A 27,452-nucleotide genomic window follows, 5' to 3' on the forward strand; every position below is an offset into this window, starting at 1 on the left:
CAATGTCTCACTCATTAATAAATTATAATTATTACGTTACTATTTATTTATTTCCTTGTATCGATATCAATCGATAAATTCAATAGGTATTCGACTTGGCCACATCACTACTTGAGTAGCGGAACACGGAGCGAAGTACTTTCGGAATGTTTTATTGAATAGAATCAATCCAAAATAAACTTTATCTTAATTGTTTAAGGTTGATTTTGACTAACCGTTCTATTAAATATTAGTAAATTGAAATAAATTAAGATTTATTAGAAAACAATGAAAATTGTACTTACCGATGATACGAAACACCTCCATTTTTAAGATTTTTTCTCCTACTATCATTTTTACACTCCAAAACGGAACAGTACGGCATTGCTAGGGCAATATGAATTTGTCGCGACTCGCGAGACTACCAACTCCACGCGGTGTTAGAACGCGACTGAGATCAGTTAAGCGTAACGACGCGGACGCTTAATTGTGGCACGCGTGCGGCGTGCCACGCCTACTTAGCACTTCCACTTTTTTTTCTATTCCGTGGTAGGTACCATGCCAAATGCCAATATTTCATAGAAGCTCGCATACTAAGCGCGCGTTTTGACGTTTGAGAAAAAGTTACTGATTTGACTAGTTGTCACTTGTCAAATACCGGATTCAGTCATTCCATAGCCATAGATTAGATAAATACTAATTATATTTTACTAGGTGATACCCGCAAATGTGAACAAATGATGTTTCAAATAAACCCTGGGTTGGTAGGTATTTAATAATTTTATTAAGTAGTAGGATGGAGATCAGAAAACTATTATTTTGCAATGTCTGCACTCTGCATAGGTAATATTATAAGCTAAGATGTCAGTACCTTTCTCACGAGATCGGTGCTCTATACGTAGTGAGCCGGCGCGGCGATGGGTTGATCATGATGATAGGAACTGACATAGATACATACATACATAGAGGTTAAACACATAACCCTCCTTAGACTTTCGCCCCAGTCGAGTAAATGATAAGGTCATTTTTGAATACGTACTATGACTGATGATTTTTCTACTGTAGTCGTTTGTACTGAACCTGGCGCTATTGTGTGGTCCTGAGATGGTCCCTGTGAAACCATATACGATTTTACTAAAAATATACAAGACATTCATACAAACTCATATATTTTTAGGGTTCCGTACCTAAAAAGGAAAAAAGGAACCCTTATAAGACCACTTTGTTGTCTGTCCGTCGTGTCTGTCATGTAAACCTATAGGGAATCAACTTCCCCATGACTTAGAATCATGAAATTTGGCAGGTAGGTAGGCCTTTTAGCATAATAAAGGAAAAACAAATCGAATACCGTGAATTTGTAGTTACAACACAAAAATAATTAAAATGTGCTTACGAAAAAAATAATTTACTAAATCACATATAGATGGCGCAGTCTGTCATTAACTCGCAGTTTCAGGTATATCTTGTACGGTGGTACGGAACCCTTCGTGTTTTTGATTTCATGGATGTGGCATACCAAAAACGGTAACATGAGCGTAGGCCTGGCGTATGTATACAGCAAACGTCGTCCAGTCTTTGTGATTCGGAAAGAATCTTTAGTGAAATGACGAGAGCAAATAACAGCATCTTTCTTGGGAAACCAATTTTCGTCTCGTCTTGTAGCATCGATCCATTCTAGTTTCATATTTGGACAGGATGGAAACCTTTACAAAAAGTAAATATACTTACTTATCTTTGTAATTGTATTATTTTTGTAATCTGTATTCATATTTAATATTATAAATGCGAAAGTGTGTCTGTCTGTCTGTCTGCTAGCTTTTCACGACCCAACAGTTAAACCGATTTTGATGAAATTTGGTATGGAGTTAGCCTACATCCCGGGGAAGGACATATGCTACTTTTATCCCGGAAAATTAAACAATTTCCATGGGATTTTAAAAACCTAAATCCACGCGGACGAAGTTGCGGGCATTAGCTCGTATTTTATAAATGAAAAAGTTGACTGCCTGACGGATCTATCAACGCACAGCTCAAACCACAGAACGGATCGGACTGAAATTTAGCATGAAGATAGCTATTATGACTTAGATATCTATCTAAGAAAGGATTTTAGAAAATTCAATTCTCAATGGGGTAAAACAAGGGTTTGAAATTTGTGCCGTCCACGCGGACTAAATCACAGGCATAATCTGTTATCTATAGCAATAGTCTGTTAATAGTACTACATATTAAAACCATTCGATAATAATTTTCAATGTTCGCATTTATCGATAAATTATAATTGGATTAGACGCCATCTTTAATATTATGATAGAGCGGAAATGCGTTATGTACATTACCGTAAGAGAAAAAGAGATGGCGATATAAGAAATCAACGCGGGGAGCAGGTACCTGGCACCTGCTTCCACATTGTGTTTTGCTATAGATTACTAATTAAAATTAAAATAATTATACCCAAATGTTATCGCATTTTTGTATTTGGCGCCTTTTGGAATGGAAGTCACGTGATCTGTTATGACTTGTGGGGCAACCATCTTGAATTGATTGGTATAAATGCGGGTATTTGATAATTCTTAAGGCATGCAGTCTTGTTCCGACGCAAGACTCGATCGACTAATAAATACTTTTTGTGTTTTGGTCGCCATTCTGACTGAGTGGTCACAATAGCAATTGGACCCTAGTCAAGTTAAATATTGCAGTAAGGTTTATTATAAAAGGTAAAACTCTCGATAAGCTTGTGCGCGTCGTGATAAATATTTAAATTCACTTCTGGTGTGTTTATACAAATAAAAGAATATGGACTTACCTATGAAATGTAATTCCGTCCTTTTTAAGATTGGATGTTGTACTACATTTGCCGCACCATTTAACTGTACACAAGGGCATTTTTGACACAAAAAATAACACGGCTTCACACAATGACGCTCGCTTGCGGAATGAGGTACCGAATGGGGGCGGGCCGGTTTTTACGGCATGTAAATGCATAAGCTTGGTGATCGCGAATGTTAAATAGGGTTGGTGTGGAATTCATGGTGTTACTTAACCAATGGTTAGGTAATCGACCGGTTAATTCCTTATAGACGTTTAACTATGAACTCTTCACCACGTCAAAATCGGACTAACACCATCTGTTCAAAGCGAATGAACAAATACATATAGTAGCATGAAATAAAATACTTTCAACTGGATACCTATAACACCTAAACATGTACACAGTTGATGCAATTATAAAATCTTATTCTTATAACACCACGCTATGGGGACGATAAACTACCTATAGACAGATTGAGATGGAAATCAGGGTGGAAACGCCCCGCACACCAGCACAGCCCCCGCACTAACCAGACAAGCGCGGGTGACGTGCGGGTAGATACCCCGATTGAGATCTCGACCTGTCGCGTACTGTAGTTCAGTTGGCAGGTAATAACCGACCAAAATTTATAAAGTCGGGAGCCGTGACGTCACAGTCGGACACGTGTTGACAGTTGATTTTTGGTTGTCGTATAGCCATGATTATTTTTGCGTGCAATAAATATAATTTAAAGAGAGGCCAAAAATAAGCGTACAAGTAATTTCTCAAATGACGACAAGCGCACCCTTTCGAAAGTTTTAAATTACCAAAATATAGTGGAAAGAAAGATAAGTAATTATCTACCATTACATTAAACACTGGCTCCATGTTTACTGGCAGTAAACAACACAAAGACAAATTAAAATAACCTAATGATGTGAACACAAGGGCACAAAATATCAAAATGTGGTAACCGACGATTATACCACCCTGTCGAACTCGGTTAGGTTGAATGGCCGTTGAAGGGCTGTAAACCTTGTTTAGGTTGTGGTGAATACGACAAAAACATTTAATCAGCCGTTTATCTTATAATCGGCCGTTTTAAAAGTCGGTGAACACCACCTTTAGTCTGTGGCGCCCTATCTGTGGAATGAATGTAATATAGCGCTTTCTCTTTTTGGCTCTATAATTTCTTCGGGTACATGAAAGAGAGCGCTATTCTAATTTCTCCGCAGAATGAAGGTACATAGTATAACGCTCTCTCTTTTTAGGGTTCCGTAGCTCAAAAGGAAAAACGGAACCCTTACAGGATCACTTTGTTGTCTGTCGGTCTGTCAAGAAAACTAAAGGGTACTTCCCGTTGACTTAGAATCATGAAATTAAGCAGGTAGGTAGGCCTTATAGCAGACATAAGGGGCAAAATCTAAAAACCGTGAATTTAGGGTTACATCACACAAAAAAATTAAATTGTTGTCATGAACTAATAATTAGTATTTTCAACTTTCGAAGTGAGATAATTATATCAAATGGGGTATCATATGAAAGGTCTTCACCTGTACATTCTAAAACAGATTTTTATTTATTTTTATGCATCATAGTTTTTGAATTATCGTGCAAAATGTCGAAAAAATACGACTGTAGTACGGAACCCTCATTGCGCGAGCCTGACTCGCACTTGGCCGGTTCTTTTCTGAATAAATAATTTGAGTTTGAGTTTGAGTTTACCAACGGATCAGTTTGAGTTTGCTTGTCTTCTTTTCGAGAGAATCCAGGATCAGTATTGGCTGAGCTTGGCAGCATCAACAATGGTAGAGCATTCTTTTTTTAAAGTTTTCTATTTGACGATACCCTTATTATAATTGCGAAAGAGTGTTTGTTTGTTTGTTTGTCCTTCAATCACGTCGCAACGGTCGGTGCAACGGATTGACGTGATTTTTGGCATGGGTATAGATAAGGAACCAGAGAGTGACATAGGCTACACGCCAATGACATTCTAAGCATGGACACATCGTGGCATACAACACAAGAGCCCAAACATCAGGCAGGGAGCTGAAAAATAAAACCAAAATGGCGGATTCAAGATGGCGGCCATACAAATTTCATGGTGTCTATCTCGGAGAATATAAAAGATACAAGAATGCTTCTTTGGCGAAAGATGATCAGAAGTGCGATTGCGTAAGTTTTAACCATCATGGCAAATCTAAGCGATTGGTCATAAATGGTAAAACCGAATTCGAATTGCGTAAATTGTATCATCATATGAAGACCTACTGGTGACCGGTGACTTAAAAATTTTTCATTAGAATCGCGTTTTATTATACAAATAGCATTAGTGAAAGTCAATATTTTTTGTTTTTAAGAATTATGTCGGACACAAAAACAATGCAACTTAAAAGTTAACTTATTAATTTCATCATAAAAATTACCTTTCATACTTAAAACATTGAATTCTAACGTTATTATTATATAATGCATTTGCAATAACTAAACGCTTTGAACGAATGAATAGTCGAGTTTACTGCTATTCGACAATAGGTGGCGTTAGTGGACTTATTTTTTCCTATGTTTTTCCTCTTAGATTATGCTTTTTCCTGTAAGTCTACGTTTCAAGTGTCAATTAAGTGACAAGTGACAGTGGTGTCAATGTCAGTAATGACAAATTACGAATTTTACGAGAACAAATTACAATAACAAATTAGACAAAATTCTCAGTTCGATATCTATTCCATAATTTCCATACGTTAATAAAATTAAGAAGTCTCCGGCAGAGAAATGCCTATAAGCACTCTGGCCTACTAGAAGCCAACGAGGGGAACGTGGGGGCACAAAGTTATGAGAAGCAACGCCTTGAAATTGCTTGGATATCAAATGGAGATTGCAGAACAGGCACTGAAGAAGTTGTAAAGGCATTATCCTTAACCCTAGAACCCTACTTGGTTTACTATGAACAGCCCAGAGTGTTATCGGAGCCTCAATAGCTCAACGGTTCGAGGAGCGGACTGAAATCCGAAAGGTCGCCGGTTCAAACCCCACCCATTGCACTATTGTCGTACCTACTCCTAGCACAAGCTTTACGCTTAGTTGGAAAGAAAAGGGGATTATTAGTCACCATAATAAACTTGCTAACATTCTTTATAAAAATAAATCAAAAATCAAATGTTAAGTTTTCTCACATTAAGACTTTTTGAGTTATTTATAGCATATAAGTAGGCAAATAATTTATTATTTACTATGTGTTCATAATTAGTAATCTTTGATCAAGAGCGGTGATAGTGTAGTGGTTAAGATGTCTGCCTCCAATGTGATAAACCAGTGATGAGTTGATGATGATGAGTTGTGTGCCGTGTTAAAATTGACTGTGATTCACATTCAACATTTTAGCATATTATAAGTAGGTAAATTTTCCTATGTTTATCATAAGTAAACAGATAAACCCAACTAAAACCCAAAGAAATACCTAATAATACCAAACGGGTGGGGCTGAGTAGCTAGTAGGTTCCTAATCATCTGTCGCTTATCCTATATTTTTATTATTTGTAATAGTTGTAGACAATAAAGATGTTTAATATCGTAATTTACATACTTTTTATTTTATGAACAGAATTTTCTCCTCTTTCATTTGATATCCTACTTACCTACTCATTACCATAGCAAAAAAATTTTCAGAGACCTACTATTTAGGGTTCCAAAAGAAAAAAACCGGCTAAGTTCGAGTCAGGCTCGCGCACCGAGGGTTTTGTACTAGTATTTTTTCGACATTTTGCACGATAAATGAAAAACTGATGCATAAAAATCTGTTTTAGAATGCACCAGTGAAGCCCTTTCATATGATACCCCACTTGATATAGTTATCTTACTTTGAAAATTGTTAACACTAATTACCTATTTGTTCATGACCACAATTTTTTTGTGTGATGTAACCACAAATTCACGGTTTTCAGATTGTTCCCCTTATGTTTGCTATAAGACCTATCTACCTGCCAAATTTTATGATTCTAGGTCAACGGGAAGTACCCTGTAAGTTTCTTGACAGACAGACAACAAAGTAATCCTATAAGGATTCTGTTTTTCCTTTTGAGGTACAGAACCTTAAAAAGGAACCCTTACAGGATCACTTCATTGTATGTCTGTTGTGTCTATCAAGAAAAGGGAATCAAAACCTACAGGGTACTTCCCGTTGACCTAGAATCATAACCACAAATTTCATGGTTTCTGGATTTTTTCCTTTACTTGTAGTATAAGACCTACCTACCTGGCAAATTTCATGATTTTAGGTCAACGGGAAGTACCCTATACTTAGGTTTTCTTGGCAGACATGACTATTCTATCCTAATTTTTCTTATTTTCATCAATACGTACCTACCTACTATAATATAAGACCAATATATTTTTAGCGTTTAGTTAGTACAGCCGGGACAGATAGTATTTATAATAAGACCAATACTTTGAACTCTGTAGAGATACGTGTAGATCTCTGCCTTGGCTGCAAGTATGGGTGTGAGTTCGTCGACAAGTTGCTGGAACAGTGGCAAAGATAGCCTGTAATTGTCCACAAATTCCCCTTCTGGGATGTGGCAGGGGCTTTCGGCAGCTGGGAACTCCTCATTCCCATTCTCAGCATGTATGGGTGAGCTATTTTCACAATTACAATTAGGTAGGTACTTAACAAGATAAAGTAAAAAGTTAAACAGCTAGGTACCTAAATATAGCTACCCTGGGGTCTAATCAACTAAGTAAAACTCTCTCCAATGTATGAAATGAATAGATTTAATTGCAAAAAACACTCACCAAATATTTACACGGTTTAAACCTATGATGAAACAGAAAACTTACTTACTAAAACATAGCAATTAATTAAATAAAACTGTAACTAGGTTCCTACCTAACTGATTAAACTGGCATGGCCAAATAAACAGAATTAATTGCATAGGTACCTACTTAATATTGTACTAACGAATCGATTGAGACCACATTTATCAAAATCGGCTCAGTAGTTTAGGAACATAAGTACTTAAATACAAACATCTAGGTACAAAGACTGCTAAAATCATATCCTTACCTTTTTGCTTTGCCGTAATAATAATAATATTAAAGCCCTTTATTTACTGAACTTAAAAATACTTAATAGAGTTTTAATAAGTACCTAGGTATCGTTCCTACCTACCTAGGTAGTAGATAGGTATAACTAGTACAGTACATTCATTAATAACATAAATAAAAAATGCTTTATCATTATTATTGGTAGGTACTTAATAACATTGCCCTTGAAACCTGTTACATTACTATTTCCTAAAAATTTTAACATAAATGTACCTACCTACTTTTACTTATTAGTAAGTATATTTTTGCTATTATATGTAGTAATAATGCATACTTCTTTTTCTCGTTTATTTTATCTTCAGTATTTCTATATAAAAAATATAAGTACCTATTAGGTAGCTACTTTCCTTTAAGTATAACATTCTAGAATTTTAGTCTTTGACAATGTTTTTTCTTAAATGATAGTAGATAGTTGGGTAGGTCCTTATAACATTCTATTAAATAATAAAAGATGTAAGTAGCTATTTTCATTCTTTTTGACTGGAATATGGAAACCAAGGTAAATTAAATTGTTGAATAAATGATCAAATTAAAAGTTGTAAATAATATTCATTCTTATGTAGGTACTTGTCTAGTGTAGTGTAGAATGCAAATAACTAATTACTAACTTATATTATTGATATTGTATCCAAGGAAGTAGGTTCTTTTAATAATAAAAATGTAGGTATGTAAGGTTGTGTCTGCCAATCCGCAGTTGGCCAGCGTAGTGGACTATGGCCAGACTCTTCTCATACTGAGAGGAAACCTGTGCTCCGTGGTGAGCCGGCTATGAGTTGATCATGATGATGTTTTAAGTAGGTAGTTAGGTATAGTCTATACAAAATGCCTCCTCACGCACCATTTTAACTCTATGAGTCAACTTTCACCTCAAAGTGTGGTACCTTTGACATGAAATTTGACACATAAAGTTAAAATGGCGCGTAAGGAGTTAAATTTTATACCATTAAACCATTTAATGTGTATAATAAAGTAAGCTATTTTACATAACATAAAATACTACATTAAATAAACAAACAAAAATTTAATTACCTACAAAACTCAGGTACCTATTAGATTTGAGTAGGTAGGTACATACATAAGTACCTACAACATAATTATACCTAAGCCAATTTAAACTTAAAACAATCTGTCTGTAATCAGTCGAGTTCTTTTCTAAGGTAATCAGTGAACAAATTACTTAAATGCTAATTTGTTTCCAGTAGATACCTAGGTAGATACCGTTTAGCTGTGCAGTACACCCTAGGCCCTAGGGTGTGAGGCCTCCTTCAGGTGTTTTCTGTGTCCATTTAACATACGGTACCTACCTAGTCAATCAAAACACCTATGAACTGTATTTACACTGAAGGTTATTGGTCTAACCTCTCAGGGTGACCAGCCGGATTGAGAGGCGTCGATACCTAGTGGTTTTCTAGCATCTAGCATCACTAAATTATTATCACTAGTTGTAGTTTAGCTAGGTACTTAGGTATGTAATGAATTATTAAGTACCTTTTATTGCAATAATAACGTAAATTTTTGTTTTAAAACACTTTTTGATAAAGAGCTGTGTTAATTTGTGCACTGTTGAGCCTTCGGCTTTGCCGTAGTCGAGTAAAAAGGTACAAAATTTACCGCGGTGAAGTAGGAATTGGCTTAAAAAAGTTAGATAATTATATTTAAAACCTATATTAAGACCATTGTCATAGGTCTCGAGTCACAGTTATTATTTGACATAAGCAATGGCCTCAAAAAAGTTACACAATCGAAATTAGCTGTCAAATCTTATCAAATCATTCACTCAATGGTCTAAAAACCAATCTCATAACCATGTAATGACTAAACAATCATGAACACCTTACACAATTCGAAATTGTCGTTTGACAACTGAAATCGTCTGTTTACGCCATGAAATGAATACCATTTCCATGGTAATTTTTTACACAATCGCACCTCAGGACCCGAAAGTCTACTTGGTGAACAGAAAAAAATTCAAGATGATGGTTTTTTTTTTTGATATAAAATATATGGCGAATATTGAAGAGACTAAAAGTTGGGAACTATGCAAGACTTTGATACGGTTTCTTTTCAAAATTTGTTTTTATAGAATTCTCATTCTGACAAATGATGAGAGCTGATGATTGAGGATTTTGGAGACGGGTGAGAAGCACGGCCAGGGTATTGAAGATAGGTGGGGGGTGCTCGAACAAAAGTCTTTCAGAACCTCATTCAATTGACAGGGAGCTAAAAAAAACTCCAAAATGGCGGATTCAATATGGCGGCCATACAAATTTCGCCGGTGTCTTATCTCGAAGATTATAAAAGATGGAAGAGTGGTTTCTTGGCAAAAAATGATCAGGACCCGAAATTCAACTTGATGAGCAGAAAAATTGCGGTCCGCTTGCGCTCCACTTGCGGGCCGCGAACTCACGCGCCCTACTAGTTATATGTACCTATATGGTTTTACGTGGGATGATTTATATTTAAAAAAAAAAAATTAAAAATTCAAATTCATTGATCACTGATTATAAACTTAGTGTGTGTAAAGAAAAACAATTAATTTAAGAAAATATAAGTTTATTCCACTTGAAGTATAAATTATTCTACTTGAAATATAAGTTTATTCCACTTGAAGTATAAATTATTCTACTTGAAATATAAGTTTATTCTACTTGAAGATTGCAAAAAGGCAACTTTTCACTACTAAGGACAAATAAGTTTCATTACCAAGGACAAATAACTGGACATCATTTGTTACATACACTTGCCACAATCCTCACTCACAACTAACCTTAATATCGGGAACTGCTGTCTTTTTTAAACGCTTAAATCCTTTAGCTGTGCAGTATACATCAGACTCTATAAAATGATCCGAGCAAATGACGCTTGACTTATTTGGTTTATAAAATTCTTCGGATCTTTCTCTTGCCACCAACTTGCGCCATTTCTCTCTAGTGATCTCGTGTACAGGAAATCTAGAACAGCCATTACAGATTGTGCAACTTACCCTATGTAATTTATATTTTGATCGAGTAAAGATAAACAATATTACCTTCGAAGCATGTAATATGTTTTTCTTAACTGGGAAAACTTGCAAGTTTTTTTATTCACTACAAGCTAGCCCTAGATTGCAATCACACCTGGTGGAAAGTGATGATACAGTCTACGATAGTAGCGGGCTAACTTGTAGGGGTGGGGTAAAATCCACACCCGTTATAGATGTTTCTATATGGCATCGTACCGGAACGTTAAATCGCTTGGCGGTAGAGTGGTAAGTAGCCACGGCCAAAGGTCTCCCACCAGCCGACCTAAACCAATTAAGAAAATCTCAATCGGCCCAGCTGGGAATTGAACCCGGGACCCTCCTCATACAAATCCACCGCGCTACCACTGCGCACCGGAGGTCGTCAAAATATAATAAAATAAATGTGATATATAATGGCCAATAGATTTTACATTGAACAAAAAAAAGCTACTCCACAGTTTTGTTTTTCCGACATTCGTGACGCGCCCTTCCATCTGTCTCTTTCCGATGTGCGTGAGAGAAAGGAATGGGAACATTGTAAATAATTTTAGATATTTCTAGTGTTTTCAATGGTTTTACTAAGTATTTTACACTTTTTCGCATGTTATCTTACGTAAATAAAATTAACTTACCGGTGGTAAGTCACACCATCTATTTTCTGCGTCGTTAACGTATTATTTCGGCACTTTTTGATCGCGCATTTAGGCATCTTGACAGCTTTGCAGTCAACATGCGACTAATGAAGAAAGTGTCCTTACACCGAGTATAAGCACACTTACTTGGTCCCTAGTTATGCGCGGCAGTGCGATGTCCTTGCTTAGAATGTCATTGCTACACGCGGACGACGCGAGCATCAGCTAGAGAGATAGCGAGCAAACAAGCAGGCGGGTCACCTGCTGTTAAGTGATTACCGCCGCCCATGAACATTTGCAGCACCAGAGGAACTACCGATGATATTTCTGAATAAATAATTTGAGTCTGAGTTTGAGTTTACCAACGGATCAGTTTGAGTTTGCTTGTCTTCTTTTCGAGAGAATCCAGGATCAGTATTGGCTGAGCTTGGCAGCATCAACAATGGTAGGGCATTCTTTTTTAAAAGCTTTCTATTTGACGATTGTAGTATATCCTTCGAATCAAAATGTTTTTCGCAAACTTGGTAGGAATAGAACTTAGGTTTGTTTTCCAAATCATCTCTACGGATCAGTTGCAACCATTGAAGACGTCTGAAAAAAAATGCTTTTATAGGAAAAAAATCTGCTGTCGACTTTTTTTTTCTCTAGGAGGAGGAAAAATCCCTAACGGACTTCTGTCTATATCGACAGGGTGTCCAACTAGCACGGACTAAAAAAACTAAAAAAAATTGACGACCTCCCTGGCGCAGTGGTCTTATTAGTGGGAGGTCCCGGGTTCGATTCCCGGCGGGGATTTGATATTTCATAATTTCTAAATTTGTGGTCTGGTCGCTCAGTCCTGTGCAAACCTGCGCGCGCATTACACGTGTTCAAGCGAGCGAGCATCGCTGAACGAATATCGCTGAGCGAGTTAATTCTTGAAAGCTCGTCGCTCAGCGACAAAACTAGTAAAGCGAGTCGTCGCGCGTCGCCGGCAGTGTGAACAGTCAGAGAGCAACTTTTGATATAATTTATTTAGGTATTTATTTACTATAATTTAATTTATAACCTTAAACTAAGTTCTTTTTTATTAAAGTAGGTACACTAGATGTTAATTTAAAATAAAAATAAAAATTATATAGGTATGTATGAATGTTTGTGAGAGGTCGATGAATTTTGTCAGCCCTAGCACAGACTACGGTCTATTTGGGCTGCAAACTGCCAACACCAGTCTCGGCTTTTTATCTAGTGCTTTGGTCTAAAAGTGTGGTGTAAATTGTTTACTTTTCATATTGTCAAAATAAAAAATAAAAAAAATAAAAAAATCATCTCTTTCGTTTACACGGAATGTACATTTATTGTGCGTTTCTTGAGAGAGAAAATCGCCGATAGTCGTTTCCTCGCCGGCGGCGTCGGACCAACCACTGCCAGGAACGCTTGTGTCAACCGTATCGTGATTCATGAACCGCCTATAACTACCTATTTCACTCGTGTCCATCACTTTCACTTTCACACTCTATTCACTTTATTTATTAATCCAGACATCTTGTTTTTCGGGAGATAAAAGGAAATACCTTATCCATTAAAAAGACACACATTATGTAGGTACCTACGTCCTACAGTGTGACAAGGCTATCTTGGCGCGTGGCGAAAGTCGGAACTAACGTTGCCGTCAAGTGTCCCCTTTGTTCTTGTTTGAATATTCTAAGCCTTTGTTCTCCAACAGCGCGCCCCTGTCAATGTCATTCAAGTGTCAAGCGAGCCTTGTCGCACTGTACCTACTAGTAAGTACCTAAAATTATTTTAAAATCTTACCTTTCAGAGGTTCCAGGTAATCTAAAAAAAGTTATCTCTGGATGCGACAGTGACGAATTCATGCAACCAAAAACAGCACAATATTTCCTACTCGTCATATTAAATATGCACTTGAACTTATTTTCAGTGAAAAAAATCGCGCGGTTATTATTATTATTTTTTTTTTTCTAAAAAATCAAAACACCGTCCGTTCGTCACTGCGGCACAGTCGCGACTGTCTGCACGCCGAGCGCACGCCGAGGTCGAGGCGCCTGATAGCTCACGCTTCGTCCGTTTGTAATATTTTTTAATACATATTTATAAATCGATTGTAATACCATGACAAAATCATATCGCTTCGGGAAAACAACCATTACAATTTCAGCGTGTACTTTTATAAAAAAAAGTATAGAGTACTAGCTGATGCCCGCGACGTCGTCCGCGTGGAATAAGGTTTTTTAAAAATACCGTAGGAACTCTTTGATTTTTCGGGATAAAAAGTAGACTATGTCACTCTCCATGTATTTATCTATATCTACCCATGCAAAAAATCACGTCAATCCGTTGCACCGTTGCAACGTGATTGAAGGACAAACCAATAAACCAACAAACAAACACACTTTCGCATTTATAATAAGGGTAGGTACACTCGTATTTTTTCGACATTTTGCACGATAATTCAAAAATTATGATGCGTAAAAATAAATAAAAATCTGTTTTAGAATGCACAGGTGAAGACCTTTCATATGATACCCCACTTGATATAGTTAATACTAGCTTATGCCCGCGACTTCGTCCGCGTGGAGTACCTACACAAATTTTAAACCCCTATTTGACACCCTTAGGGTTTGATCGTTAACAATGAGAATTTAACATGAGCTTAATAAAATATGTGATACTGCTAATTTCAAAAATATTAACTCTAAATATCGCGATTCTAACTTCAAAACTGACAGACTTTCATACAAAGTTCAAACCCCTATTTTACCCCTTTAGGGGTTGAATTTTGAAAAATCCTTTCTTAGCGGACGCCTACGTCATAATAGCTATCTGCATGCCGAATTTCAGCGCGATCCGTCCCGTAGTTTGAGCTGTGCGTTGATAGATCAGTCAGTCAGTCAGTCAGTCACCTTTTCCTTTTATATATATATATATATATATATATAGATATGTTACTTCGAAAATTGAAAATACTAATTATTAATTCATGACCACAATTTAACTTTTTTTTTTGTGATGTAACCACAAATTCACGGTTTTCAGATTTTTCCCCGAATGTCTGCTATAAGATCTACCTAGCTGCCAAATTGATTCACGATTCCAGACGGAAGTACCCTGTAGGTTTCTTGACAGACCGACAGACAGACAGACAACAAAGTGATCCAATAAGGGTTCCGTTTTTCCTTTTGAGGTACGGAACCCTAAAACAAATAAGCAAGTCTTACTTTTGTAAAAATTGAGGGTATGGCGTTAATTTTCAATCTCTTCTTGAGTGCATAAGATTCTGACGCAAAGTCGTCCGCCTTAAAATGTAATCCGCAGACTGCAGAGTTTTTGGTCGCTTTTGCGGGAACCACGTCAATCCATTTTTGCTTTAACTCTTCATTTTTAGGAAATCTACAGTTAACAACAGAAAAAATCTTTCACTAAACGACCAAATTGTGATACCTCAACATCTGCCGTAACGAGCAAAAAAAACATTTTTTGAGTTATTGCCAAAAAAACCATACGAATTTTTAAAAACATGTTTCCAAAAAAAGTGCGAGTGAAGGGTTCCTTACCATCGTACAAGAAATAAATACTAAACGTTTGTTATTATTTTTTAATTTCCAAGGCGACCATTTTGAAATAGTTATTTTTTGTTGTTATAGCGGCAATAGAAATATAATATATTCTGTTAATTAAAATTTCAACTCTGTACCTATTACGGTTCACGAGATACAGACCGCTGACAGACAGAAGGATGGACGGACAGCGGAGCCTTAGTAACAGGGTCCCGTTGGCATTCTTCGGAAATCCTAATAACAATGATTTATTGTTCGGTCCTACGCAGCATTCTTTTTTATCCAAAAATATTGTTTTGCCAGTAACGGCTTTCAGTAAAACAATAACCGAAATGTACATCGGCCTTTAGAATGACATTTCGGCTTTGTAGAGCATCGTCTCTGTCACTAATACCTATATGACGTTTTGTCGGTCTCAACGACAGAGACAACGTTCTACAGAGCGACAAGCCCGTGGCGATAATCGGAACTTACGTTGCCGTCAAGTGTCCCCTTTGTTCTTGTTTGAATATTCTAAGCTTTTGTTCACCAACAGCGCCCCCCTGTCAATGTCATTCAAGTGCCAAGAGAGCCTTGTCGCACTGTACAAATCTGTTATCTCTTAAAGCCCTCTCTTAAGCCGCGTACTGTAATACAATAGCATGTCTAATAGGTAGGTTACTTACTTATGAAAAGATATGCCACTTCCTAAATAAGCTTCACTTTTACACGCTTTTACACAACAAGTAAGCACCATTTTATGGAAACTACAAAAAATGTGTGATGCTCGCAACACGGTCACGATCAATGTGATTGTGAACAGCAGTCAACACGCTAACAGAATGTTCGCCATATTGGTTTCGGTGACACCCCAGTGTTGCCATCCTATCATTTTAATAATAAACAAGTTGTATTCAAAAAATTACAAACACGACTGCCCTACCAATAAACGAACTAAAAATTAATATAATAATAATTAAACATAACAAAATTATAATTAAAGATATTATTATCAAAATTGCGACATACAGCCGCCATATTGAATTTTTACCAAAAAACTATAGGCAATGTAAAATAATTTCTACTAAAGCTAATAGTAGAAAGAAGTAAAAGTTAGCAAACTTACTGGTGGTGGTGAGAATATATAACGCAGTTTCAGTGTAGGTACTGCCCACTTATAGAGTCTACGACTTTTTTCAAAGGGGAGAAAACAGTGCTCAGCAAAATGGCTGGAACATATAGTGCTGCTTCTCAATGGCCACCAATTTTCTCTTCCAGTGGCACTTATCCATTCTCCCTTAGTTTTTGGGTCACTTGGGAAACTGGTTGGAAATAACAACAAAATCATTAAGCTGATGATAAATTAATTATTTAAATTTTTTATGGTTTAGTAAAAAAATTATTTGTCGAATTAGCTGTGCTTTAATAAATCAGTCAGTCACATTTTCTTTTATTATTTAATTATTTAAATTTTTCTCTCCGTAAGAACCATCCTCGTACTTCAAGGAATATTATAAAAAGAATAAGCGAAATCGGTTCAGCTGTTCTCGAGCTTTGCGATCAGCAACACATTCAGCGATTCATTATTTATAAATTAATAATCCTAATCCTATATTATTATAAATGTGAAAGTGTGGATGTTTGGATGTTTGTTACTCAATCACGCAAAAACGGCTGAACGGATTTGGATGAAATTTGGAATGGAGATAGATTATACCCTGGATTAACACATAGGCAACTTTTTATCCCGAAAAATCAAAGAGCTCCCACGGGATTTTAAAAAACCTAATTCCACGAGGACGATGTCGCGGGCATCAGCTAGTGTACGATAAAGTCGATTATATAATATTTATGCATCCGCCATCACTATTACGACGTCGAACGTATTCAACCGGTATTTTTCGGTGTGAACGATATTTTTGTAAGATTCCAAGTTTTTTTTTCAACTTTTCATTGCGCAATTGGGACATGGGCGCGCGTCTCTATATTATGTTAAAAAAGCAATGCATTATTTACGAAAAACCCAATCGACCCAAGATTTGCGATTGTTTTATTTTTAAATTAATTTAATGATTTAATCATAACAATAGTTGTACTTACAGGTGATAAGAGATGCCATGTTTATTATAGTTTATTTGATTGCTTCTATTTTTACAGATTAGCACTGAACAACACGGCATTGTGTTATAAACAACGAGCACACTGTCTACCCGAGCGTTGCTAGCAAGCGACTGAGGAATTTTAACGCGTGTATTGCTAAATGTGGCATATTGGCGGTATCGACCACGCCTTCTCACCCCCTCTCCCTCTCCTTACGGCGTGTTCCTATTCTGACGTCACCGTACAGTACGCGGCAGAAAATAATGTACATCGATCTTTAGAAAGAGACAGCGGTTTTGTAGTGTCGTTGAGACCGACAAAACGTCATATAGGTGCGAGTGACAGAGACAACGCTCTACAAAACCGAAATCTCATTTTATTACAGATCGCTAGCGTTGTTGTGCTATTATTTTCAGGCTTTAAGTAAGCCCGTATCTAGGACTGCCATCTTTTATTAGACGAAATAGAGTATATCTGATCTCAAAGGAGGTAAATAAAGAGTAGGTACGGATTTCCAAAAAAGAGTACATATCATTTATTTTATATTTTTAAAAAGGTACACAATGAAAAATTCGTGTTAAGGTAACCTCAAAACCACCTCAAAACACTTCTCAAAACATTGTGTAACATTGACGTAATGACATTAGTGACTGCGCGGCGTTCAGAAATATCCGAATTGGGGATACCAACATATTAACAGTAAATAGTCGACCATTTTGGATATGAAATGGGTTTGCATAACTGACACTAGTATAACACTAGTATATCAACGCTTCGTACAACTTTTAACGGCCAGATGATCAAAATCAAGTCAAATGATTCATTCAAAATAGGTAACAAATTACTCTTTTCGATTGTCAGTTGTTGGATTTGTATGATATAGTGGTGATAATTATTTCACAAGCTTAAAAAAAAAGCTACGAGGGTTCCAAACGCGCCCAAGTCTGAGAAGAGCCCACAACAAACTCAGATCAAAATAATTAAGACTTATGTATATTGAAATTTGTAAATTTTAAAAATAAAATTTGAGTACCTATTCCAAGGTATTAAAATATTTTTTACCCTATTTGGTACTGCATCAGGATACAAAACTGTTTTCTTCTTTTTTTTAATCAATACATATTCCGGAAAATGGCGGCTACATATTTTACTATACTTCGTAGGGCTCCAATTTGTTCGACCTGTTGCTATGATCCATTTCTCACGAAGATCTGGATCGTCTGGAAAACTGAAAACAATTTTGTTGGATTCTCCTTAAAGGGGATGGTCAGTCTATTACAAATCAGAAAATCTATGACGATCACAAAATAACAGAGTACTTGTCTTCTTCTTCAAAATATAAAAAAGGAAAAGGTGTCTTACTGACTGACTGACCGACTGATCTATCAACGCACAGCGCAAACTACTGGACGGATCGGGCTGAAATTTGGCATGCAAATAGCAAATATGACGTAGGCAACCGCTAAGAAAGGATTTTTGAAAATTCAACCCCTAAGGTGGTGAAATAGAGGTCTGAATTTTGTGCAGTCCACGCGGACGAAGTCGCGAGCATAAGCTAGTTATAAATAAAAATATATTTCTAGATACCGAAGCATCCCAGGTATATATTTCAATATGTAAACATTTTTACTGCAAATCGGGACTTTGTATAAGTACCTAAGGCTGGCAACACTCATACGTATACTAAATTTTGGTTATAAATAGTAAAAATTTTACAATGTCCTCCTATTTAGCGATTTTTAACACAATCATTTTTTACTACGTGTTATGGATTATGGAATTAACACTAACAATATATATACAACTATAAACAATATATAAAACTATAAACAATAACCTATACTTACGCGTGAAAAGATATTCCGGCAACTTTCTTCTCACTATTACAACTGCATGAATTAACACAACAATGTACCATTGTTTAGTACTCAGTATTTGTATTAACCGATCAACAATAATTATATTAAACGTTTTTTACGTGAAAACAAGTAAATAAATAATGAGAGATACAATGACGCCACGAATCGTCAAAGTTTGTTTTGCAACTAAAGTTGTAGACCTTGAAAAACTGGTAACACGATGAGGGACAAAAAAAAGGTTAGCTGCGTCTCTGTTTATCACATTATTAACTCTATCTGTGGTCTCTTTTATTGTGTGAATGAGAAAGCAAACGTTCCTTTGCCACCTTTATTTACTCTCGCGTTCCAATACGCTATTAGACAACTAATCAAATCAGTAACTTTTTATCAAACGTCAAAACGCGCACTTAGTATGCGATATTCTATGAAATACTGGAATGTGACGTCATATTATGACGTACTTTTTAGTTTAATAGATAAATTAAAATGGTTATTACACTTTAAGGTGACGCAATACGCTCGACCAAAATTGGCGGCGCACGTGGGTAACCTGTTTGTTTTTCACTGAGAAAAGTGAGAGGCACGATGATTTTCACAGAAATCAAGCGCGCGAAAAGGGTTTAGGAAAAGTGTTTTTGAGAAAAAATACTAAATGTACCTATAGGTATGTTTGCTAAGTAAAGAAGAAGGATGGGATAATCGTACACTAAAAAATGTCCATGATATATTAACGAATGGGATGATATCACCTAATATACCTAATAAACCTAAATAGTCTCCATATATTAACGGATGGGATAATATTACCGCCTATACCTTTCATATTCTAGAGAGGACCAGTGTTCAGCGATGGGCCGGCGATGGCTTGAAACAATGAAGCAATACATTCACTGAATAGTCTCCATATATTAACGGATGGGATAATAATATTATCGCTTAAACCTTTCTTATTCTAGAGAGGACCAGTGTTCAGCGATGGGCCGGCGATGTCTTGAAATGAAGCAATACATACACTGAATAGTCTCCATATATTAACAGACGGGATGGCCGATTTGAGCAAGGTGCGCCTCTTCGTTTTGGTACAAAACTGCTCGTTTTTGAAATGTACGGAACATATCCTGCTGTTGTTGGAAGGGGACCAGTTCTTCCTGCCCGTCACCGATACCCATACAGCCTTTAGGTACGGATCTTTTGGGAAACTGGAATATAGAGAAACATTTTTTTTTAATTTATAGACTAGCGCTTGGCTGCAAACAGACCTGGTGGCGAGTGATGATGCAGCCTAAGATAGAGCGCGCTTGCTTAGAATAAGCCTATTCACTCTTGACGAATCTAATGACGGTTCATATCGAGATAGATTGAGCCGTTGTGTAGTTACGAACGGAACTGGGCATGTTCCATTGGTTCCAACGGTTTCCAAACATATAAATTAAATGTACCTATATATTTCCGTACTCGCCTTTTAAAGCCCTTTATTTTGATTCCCCACTCGAGGGTCTTGAAAAAACAAAATTTCAGCCCGCACATTAAAGCGCACACATTCCGCCATTTTGATTTTTAAGAATTTTAGCTTCGTAGTGTAGGTACTAGTCATTTATTAAAATCGGCTGAGCCGTTCAGTAGTTACAAGCGGACATAGCAACGAACATACATACAGGTCAGACACATAACCCTCCTTTGGGCTTCGCCACAGTCGGGTAAAAAAAAGAAATATAAAAAAAAAAACTTACCGATGGAAAGTTATCCCGTTATTAGTAAAATTACACGAGCTAGAGGAGTTCCCACAATTGGATATGCTGCAACACACCATGTTGACGCGTCCGCGGTCAAATCGACACTGACGACCGAGGCGGGCACACGATGCGCACTGGTGCCTAGCCAGTCACCTGCGCGGACCGTGGGGCGCATGCGCGGTGAAAACGTGACGGGCGGCGGGGTGATTACGTATCTCGCGACAGGTTTGCGACAGGCGTAAATCTCGCGATCATTGCTGTCAAACTTCCGGCTAGAGAGAGACAGCAATAGCCACAAAGCAAAATAAGAAGAGAGACAGCAAATGAACTATCGCATTGCTACTGCTGTCCTGTTGCTGTCGCTACTGCAAAGTTTTACGTAGGTAATCACCCCGCGGAGCTGCGCTAATTATACGACTAACCAACAGATAAAAATAAAAAATAAAAATATTTTTATTCAATTTAACTTTTACAAGTATTTTTGAATCGTCAGCTGCATCTACCACTGGTTCGGAATGCCATTCCTACCGAGAAGAACCAGTAAGAAACTCGGCGGTTGCTCTTTTCAAAGATTTGATATACAATATTATGCCATGTATAAGAAAAGTATTTGCAGTCTTGCGCGTTGCTGGAACGAGCTGCAGGATAAATTGAAAACTACGATTAATAAACGCTGAAATGTTTTAGTAAAATTGAGTTTCTCCTGGTATATTTTATACTACATTAATATTTATATTTTAGCGTTTAATTCGTTTATATTTATGAATATTCACTCGATACGATAGCAGAAATAAAATTTTTAAGATCCCCCCACTTTTTTGGATCCATCAGATCGCTTTTGTTCGTATTAAATGTAATAAATCGGATAGCAACACACGTCTCCGCTCAACTCCGCTTCAGTGGAAACGCACCTAAAAGAGATTGCCCATTTTCTTAGGAGCTTTGGGCCCCCCCTAATATAATTGTTATGTCACCATGGTTTTAATTTTATTTTGTAGACAAATAATAGGCTACTTGACTCATATCTAATTTCGTCCAATAAATGATTATTTATTATAGTATTTTGCTTAAGACAACGAAATATATCAATAACAATTATTAAAAACGCAGGATGGATATATAAATCCAATTTAAAAAAATACAATTTTTATTTTTATTTGAAACGCAGAAAACGCTGTCAGCCATGATGTGACGTCATTAAATATGTAAACAAAGAAATGTCATCCCTATGTCACGCGGGGACTAACGTAGTATCCATATATATAAAATTTAGAGTCCTGACTAACTTATATATCAACGCACAGCCTAAACATCTAAACAGCTGGTCCTAGATACATGAAATTTGGTGGGTGTGTTCTTTGTAGGTAAAGAGAAGGTATCCACTAGGAAAGGATTTTTTGAAATTCCACCCCTGAGTGGGTTATATGGAGGTTTGAAATTTATGAAGTCCACGCGGGCGAAGTCACGAGCATAAGCTAGTTTTTATATATTTCTAAAAACTCATAGTAAACGTAAAAAAATAGCGTTTTCTCTTTATAAATTGAATAAGTTATTAAGTAAGACTTACAACAAAGTGATCTTTGCAAAAATAAATTTGGGTTGAAGTCGTTAGTCATATAGGATCCCTTTAAGCAAGTCTTTGCGTGTTACGTATATTTATTTCACTGGGCACTCTAATTCACAACTTTCCTGTGGTCTTTATCGATACGTTTTTTACATTCTTGGATGATACAATAACGATAATTACTATATTTTTCATGTAAACTAGTATAGAAGTCATGTTTATTAAACTTTGGGAGGTTATGCTGTTGTTTACAAATGCATGACGTCAGAGCACAGATAATCTATCGGCCAAACATGGCCAACAGTGTTTTTACCTGTCTAAGAAAAAAATATTTTTAAATTAAAGTTTTACGGTTTTGAGGGCGCAAAAAAATATAGTGTTAATTTTTTTGATATAATAGGACAAATATTAACCATTTAAGACCAACTTAAAAAAAGTGATAAGTAGCCTATTAACTCTTTATATTCTGCAAACGATTTCTATTTATTCACCCTGGTTATAAAGAAATCTTATTTTTTATATTGCTGATATTGAGGTTATATTTAATTAATACTTCTTCAAAATAAATGCATGTTTACGATTCTAACTGTAATTGTGGATATTTTCAATAATAGAGTGAAAAAAAGAAAAAAAGTCGTTATAAAACATAATCGTAAAAATAACACATTTAAAAAAAAAAAAATTAAGTTTTGACACGACGCCACAAAAGAGGGCCCGTTCACGGGCGATCTCCTTTTTTTAGCCAAGTTGCTGACTAATATTCCCCTTTCCCCTCAAATTAAGTGTAAAGCTTGTGCTAGGAGTAACTACGACGATAGTGCAACGGGTGGGGTTTGAACCGGCGACCTTTCGGTTTTCAGTCCGCTCCTTTGACCGTTAAGCTATCGAGGCTCTATCTCAATTCAAATCCGCTTCAGTGAAAGTGCACCCTAATTGGTTTGCTGAACACTCCGCTAAGCTTCACTCCGCTTTAGTGGACAGGCGCCCTTAGTGCAAAATGAGCGCTCTTTATACTACTCGACTCTCGCCGCGCTCGGTATTAACTTACGTACCTACCATTAAAACTCAAAACTGGAACTTACCTGTAACAATAAGAACAAATATATCAAGATGGGTAGGTAATTATAATAAAACTAGCTTATGTTCGAGACTTCATCCGCGTGGACTACATAAATTTCAAACCCTCATTTAACCCACTTAGGGGGGGGGAGGGGGGGGGGAATTTCGAAAAATCCTTTCTTAGTGGATACCTACTCTTAATAGCACACCCTCCTAAATTCAAGTCCCTAGGACCAGCGATTTAGGCTAAGCTTGACATACATTATAGAGAGAGAGAGAGAAAGAGAGCCAGCGCGTGCCAGACCTTCGTTATTTTATATAAAAGAAATAAAAGAAAACTAGTCAAGTTTATAATGATGACCAATATTCCTCTTTCCCTTCCAACTAGCTTGTGCTAGTATGGTACGAGTAATAGTGCAACGGGTGGGGTTTGAACCGGGACCTTTCGGATTTCAGTCCTCTCCTTTAACCGTTGAGCTATCGAGGTTCCATTTTGTTTGGATGTTTGTTTGGATCATGGTGGCTTTGGGAGATAACAGGTAGGTAATGAAGGTGTAAAAATTCTTTAATATAATCTAATTTTTTAATATAATATTCTTCAGAATAGCATAAGAAATCACGTCATGAATTGCCAGACACTTAGCAACATGGCAACCCCCTGCCAGAGTGTCTGGCAGGGCATATACAACGTTAGTTTTAGTATAGGTCAGTAAAGGTACGCAAAACCTGAAAGTAGTTTGTTCAGAATCAGTAACAGAATCGATTACAATCATTTTTACAATGTGTTATATTATTTTGACCAAAAAATACTTTAAAATCCTGCAAGTTTGGACACCTAGTTAATGATCGCATGCACCAGCTGATTCGAGCCGCGCGAGCGAGAGCGCGCACGATCGCCGCCAGCCGTCTCGTTCGCTCACAGCCGCTCGCTTAGGGTGACCATGTCTTTGTGATGACAACAACTCTACACAAGAACATAACTTCGTCAATTTTCATTAAATATATTTGAAATATTGTATATTATATTCTTCATGTGAAAATATTCGACAGATGTTTCGGTGTTTGCGTTACCTAATACTAACGTTGTACATAAAGCATAACTTGGTTAATTTATTTACGTGTATGAACAGCGTTGGAACTGACGAGGCATTTAAAAATGTCTTGTGATCAGTTTTTCTAAAGCAGTTTTCATCGAAATGCCTAGAACAAATCCGGGTGTTTCTTCCCGGAGTCCAGTGTCTGCGACCTGTTGATTTGATCCACAAGCCACGAACCGCAGCATTTTTTGTAAATCTGAAACATAAAATAACACTACAAGTAAGAACTGAATTTATGCACTAATTACCCACAATTGTGGGTAACTTTAATTCTTAATAACTGGTATCCCTAAAACAGGAATAACCCGATCAAATTTAAAACGACGTACAAAATGGCCGCATGACATTGATATCCATTGATTGTTGTGTATAACTAAACTTACACGGTTAATACTAAATTTTAAAATTAGAATTTCAGACAAATTTCTTATTATTTATGCATATTAGAAGCCTAATATTCTGTAATAGGTGTAAAGGAAACATTATAATATTGTTTGTACAATGCAATGGTAGGTATAAGTTCGCAAATTGCTAGTTATTGCGCTGGGGCCATGTCTCATTAATCATTAACATCGAAATGACCTCATTTAGACGTCAGCCGAAATAAAAATATACCTATTTACCATCAGCTCGAAACTTCATTCTAGTGCTGACGTCACTAAAATGGCGGCCACGCGCATTACGCCATACGCAATTTGCGGGCCTTATAAACAACAAAATAAGTCATACTTACGAATGAAAGGTTATGTTTTTTAATTTGCGCTCACTACGACTATTACAGCCGATCACACAGCAATGCACCATAATAATAATGACTTTTTTTATTTTTATTTTTATTAGTCCACAAAACTGACTACAATTATTGTATGATAACAAGTTAATAGATATACAGAAATATTAGTTGTTAATTGTGTCTACTAGATGTGGACGTGGCATGCGCGATTAGGTGGTACAATAACTACAGCGCATTTTTTTCTTTCTTTAAAAGAAAAAAAATGCGACACTAAATTAGAAACAGAAAACTAGTTAAATAAAACCACGTAATATTTGCAATAAATTACTATCGCAGAAGCACACGTCAGAGTTGTTGGGCACAGATGACAGCTGTGCCCACAGGGCCACAGACAAGAAGCAAAACTATGACAAAGACAAAAAATATGTTGTTATCTTAGTCACTCTTCCGAGCTTTTCAATACACTTCTTGCTCTAACAAGGTATTATTATATTGATGTCAAGTCAACCTTGATTCGCCCAAGCTTCGTCCGAACTCCGAGTCCTACAGTAGCCCTATTTTTAGGGTTCCGTACCTCAAAAGGAAAAACGGAACCCTTATAGAATAACTTTGTTGTCTGTCTGTCTGTCGGTCTGTCAAGAAACTTACAGGGTACTTCCCGTTGACCTAGAATCATGAAATTTGGCAGGTAGGTACATCTTATAGCTGACATTTGGGGAAAAATCTGAAAACCGTGAATTTAGGGTTAGATCACATAAAAAAAATTAAATTGTGGTCATGAACTAATAATTAGTATTTTCAACTTTCGAAGTGAGTGACTATATCAAGTGCGGTATCATATGAAAGGTCTTTACCTGTACATTCTAAAACAGATTTTTATTTATTTTTATGCATCATAGTTTTTGAATTATCGTGCATAATGTCGAAAACATACGACTGTAGTACGGAACCCTCATTGCGCGAGCCTGACTCGCACTTGGCCGGTTTTAATCATTTAGATAATCTTCAATTGTGTAATATGCTTTTTTCAGGAGCATATTTTTAATAGATTTTTTCAACTTGTGTAAAGGTAAGTTCAAAATAGTTTGCGGGATATTATTATAAAAGGTTATACCCACCGTTAGACGAGGGATCGCAGTTGCATTCAGTTTCCGTATCCCTGATTTAGTTATAGTAAAATCACTATCATGGAAATGAGCTGAACAAATTCTAAGGTACTTGTTTGCTCTAAAATATGGCTCGCCCCGTTGCTCTCTTAGCAAACGGCACCATATTTTATTTCTTTTGCGCTCTGCGGGCAATCTGAAAAAAAAAACTTAACAACGATTTTTATTATTATGTTATATTATATTATGTTATATAATTTTTTTTTGTATTACATAGGTACACTAGACGATTCCCTTTAATTTATTTACGTGGGTTTACGTTATTTTATCCCCTGACTTCTATCCCGAATTAAACCCAGGAATTTTCAAAAATCCTGAACTGATTTATTTCTAACCAAATGTTTTTAAGAATTTTCATGGATATAACTTGAAATTGACGGACTTTCATACAAACTTTCCTCCCCATTTCAACCTCTTAGAAGTGGAGTTTTCAAAAATCATTTCTCAGTAAACCTCTGGAGTACTCAGGGAATATTATGTTCTCCCAAGTCTATACAGTACGCGGCCGAAAGTAATGTACATCGGCCTTCAGAATGACATTTCGGCTTTGTAGAGCGTTGTCTCTGTCACTCATACCTATATGACGTTTGATCGATCTCAACGACAGGGACAGCGCTCTACAAATTTGCTATCACCTTCTAAAGGTCGATGTACATTACTTTCGGCCGTGTACTGTACATCAGCGGTAAGTACTGTACGTTATCTGTCAGTCAGGACAAAGCCTTTATATATTTTTATTTAGCAGATGTATTTATTCGTGTTTTCTTTTGCGACATTAATAAATAAGAGTCGGTAATCCTAATATATTGGTAACTAGCTAATGCACGCGACTTCGTCCGCGTGGAATTAGTTTTTTTTTAAATCTCGTGGGAACTCTTTGATTTTCCGAGATAAAAAGTTGCCTATGTCAATTTCCGGGATGCAAGCTACCTCTGTACCCCTCAAAATCGGTTAAACTATTGGGCTGTGAAAAGCTAGCAGACAGACAGACAGACACACTTCCGCATTTATAATATAAATATGGATAGTAATAATGTAACGCAATGCAGTATAAAAATTCCCATGAAACCAAATCAAAATCCCGATATGTCGACAGTACAAT

General features: G+C 36.5%; 1 long non-coding RNA gene across 2 annotated transcripts; it reads right to left on the reverse strand.

Moving 5' to 3' along the window:
• Positions 1 to 10,803: 10,803 nt before the first annotated feature.
• Positions 10,804 to 17,359, reverse strand: LOC138404473 (uncharacterized). 2 transcript variants are annotated; one of them, XR_011238397.1, is made up of 3 exons: positions 17,140 to 17,359; positions 16,166 to 16,361; positions 10,804 to 12,094 (listed from the first exon to the last, which is right to left on the reverse strand). It is a non-coding gene; the product is annotated as an uncharacterized lncRNA (long non-coding RNA). The 2 variants fall into 2 exon arrangements; XR_011238398.1 differs by lacking the exons at positions 16,166 to 16,361; positions 17,140 to 17,359 and adding exons at positions 14,722 to 14,893; positions 15,726 to 15,912.
• Positions 17,360 to 27,452: the final 10,093 nt, after the last annotated feature.

This window comes from Maniola hyperantus, chromosome 28 (genome assembly GCF_902806685.2).
Source record: "Maniola hyperantus chromosome 28, iAphHyp1.2, whole genome shotgun sequence".
Lineage (NCBI taxonomy): Eukaryota > Metazoa > Arthropoda > Insecta > Lepidoptera > Nymphalidae > Maniola > Maniola hyperantus.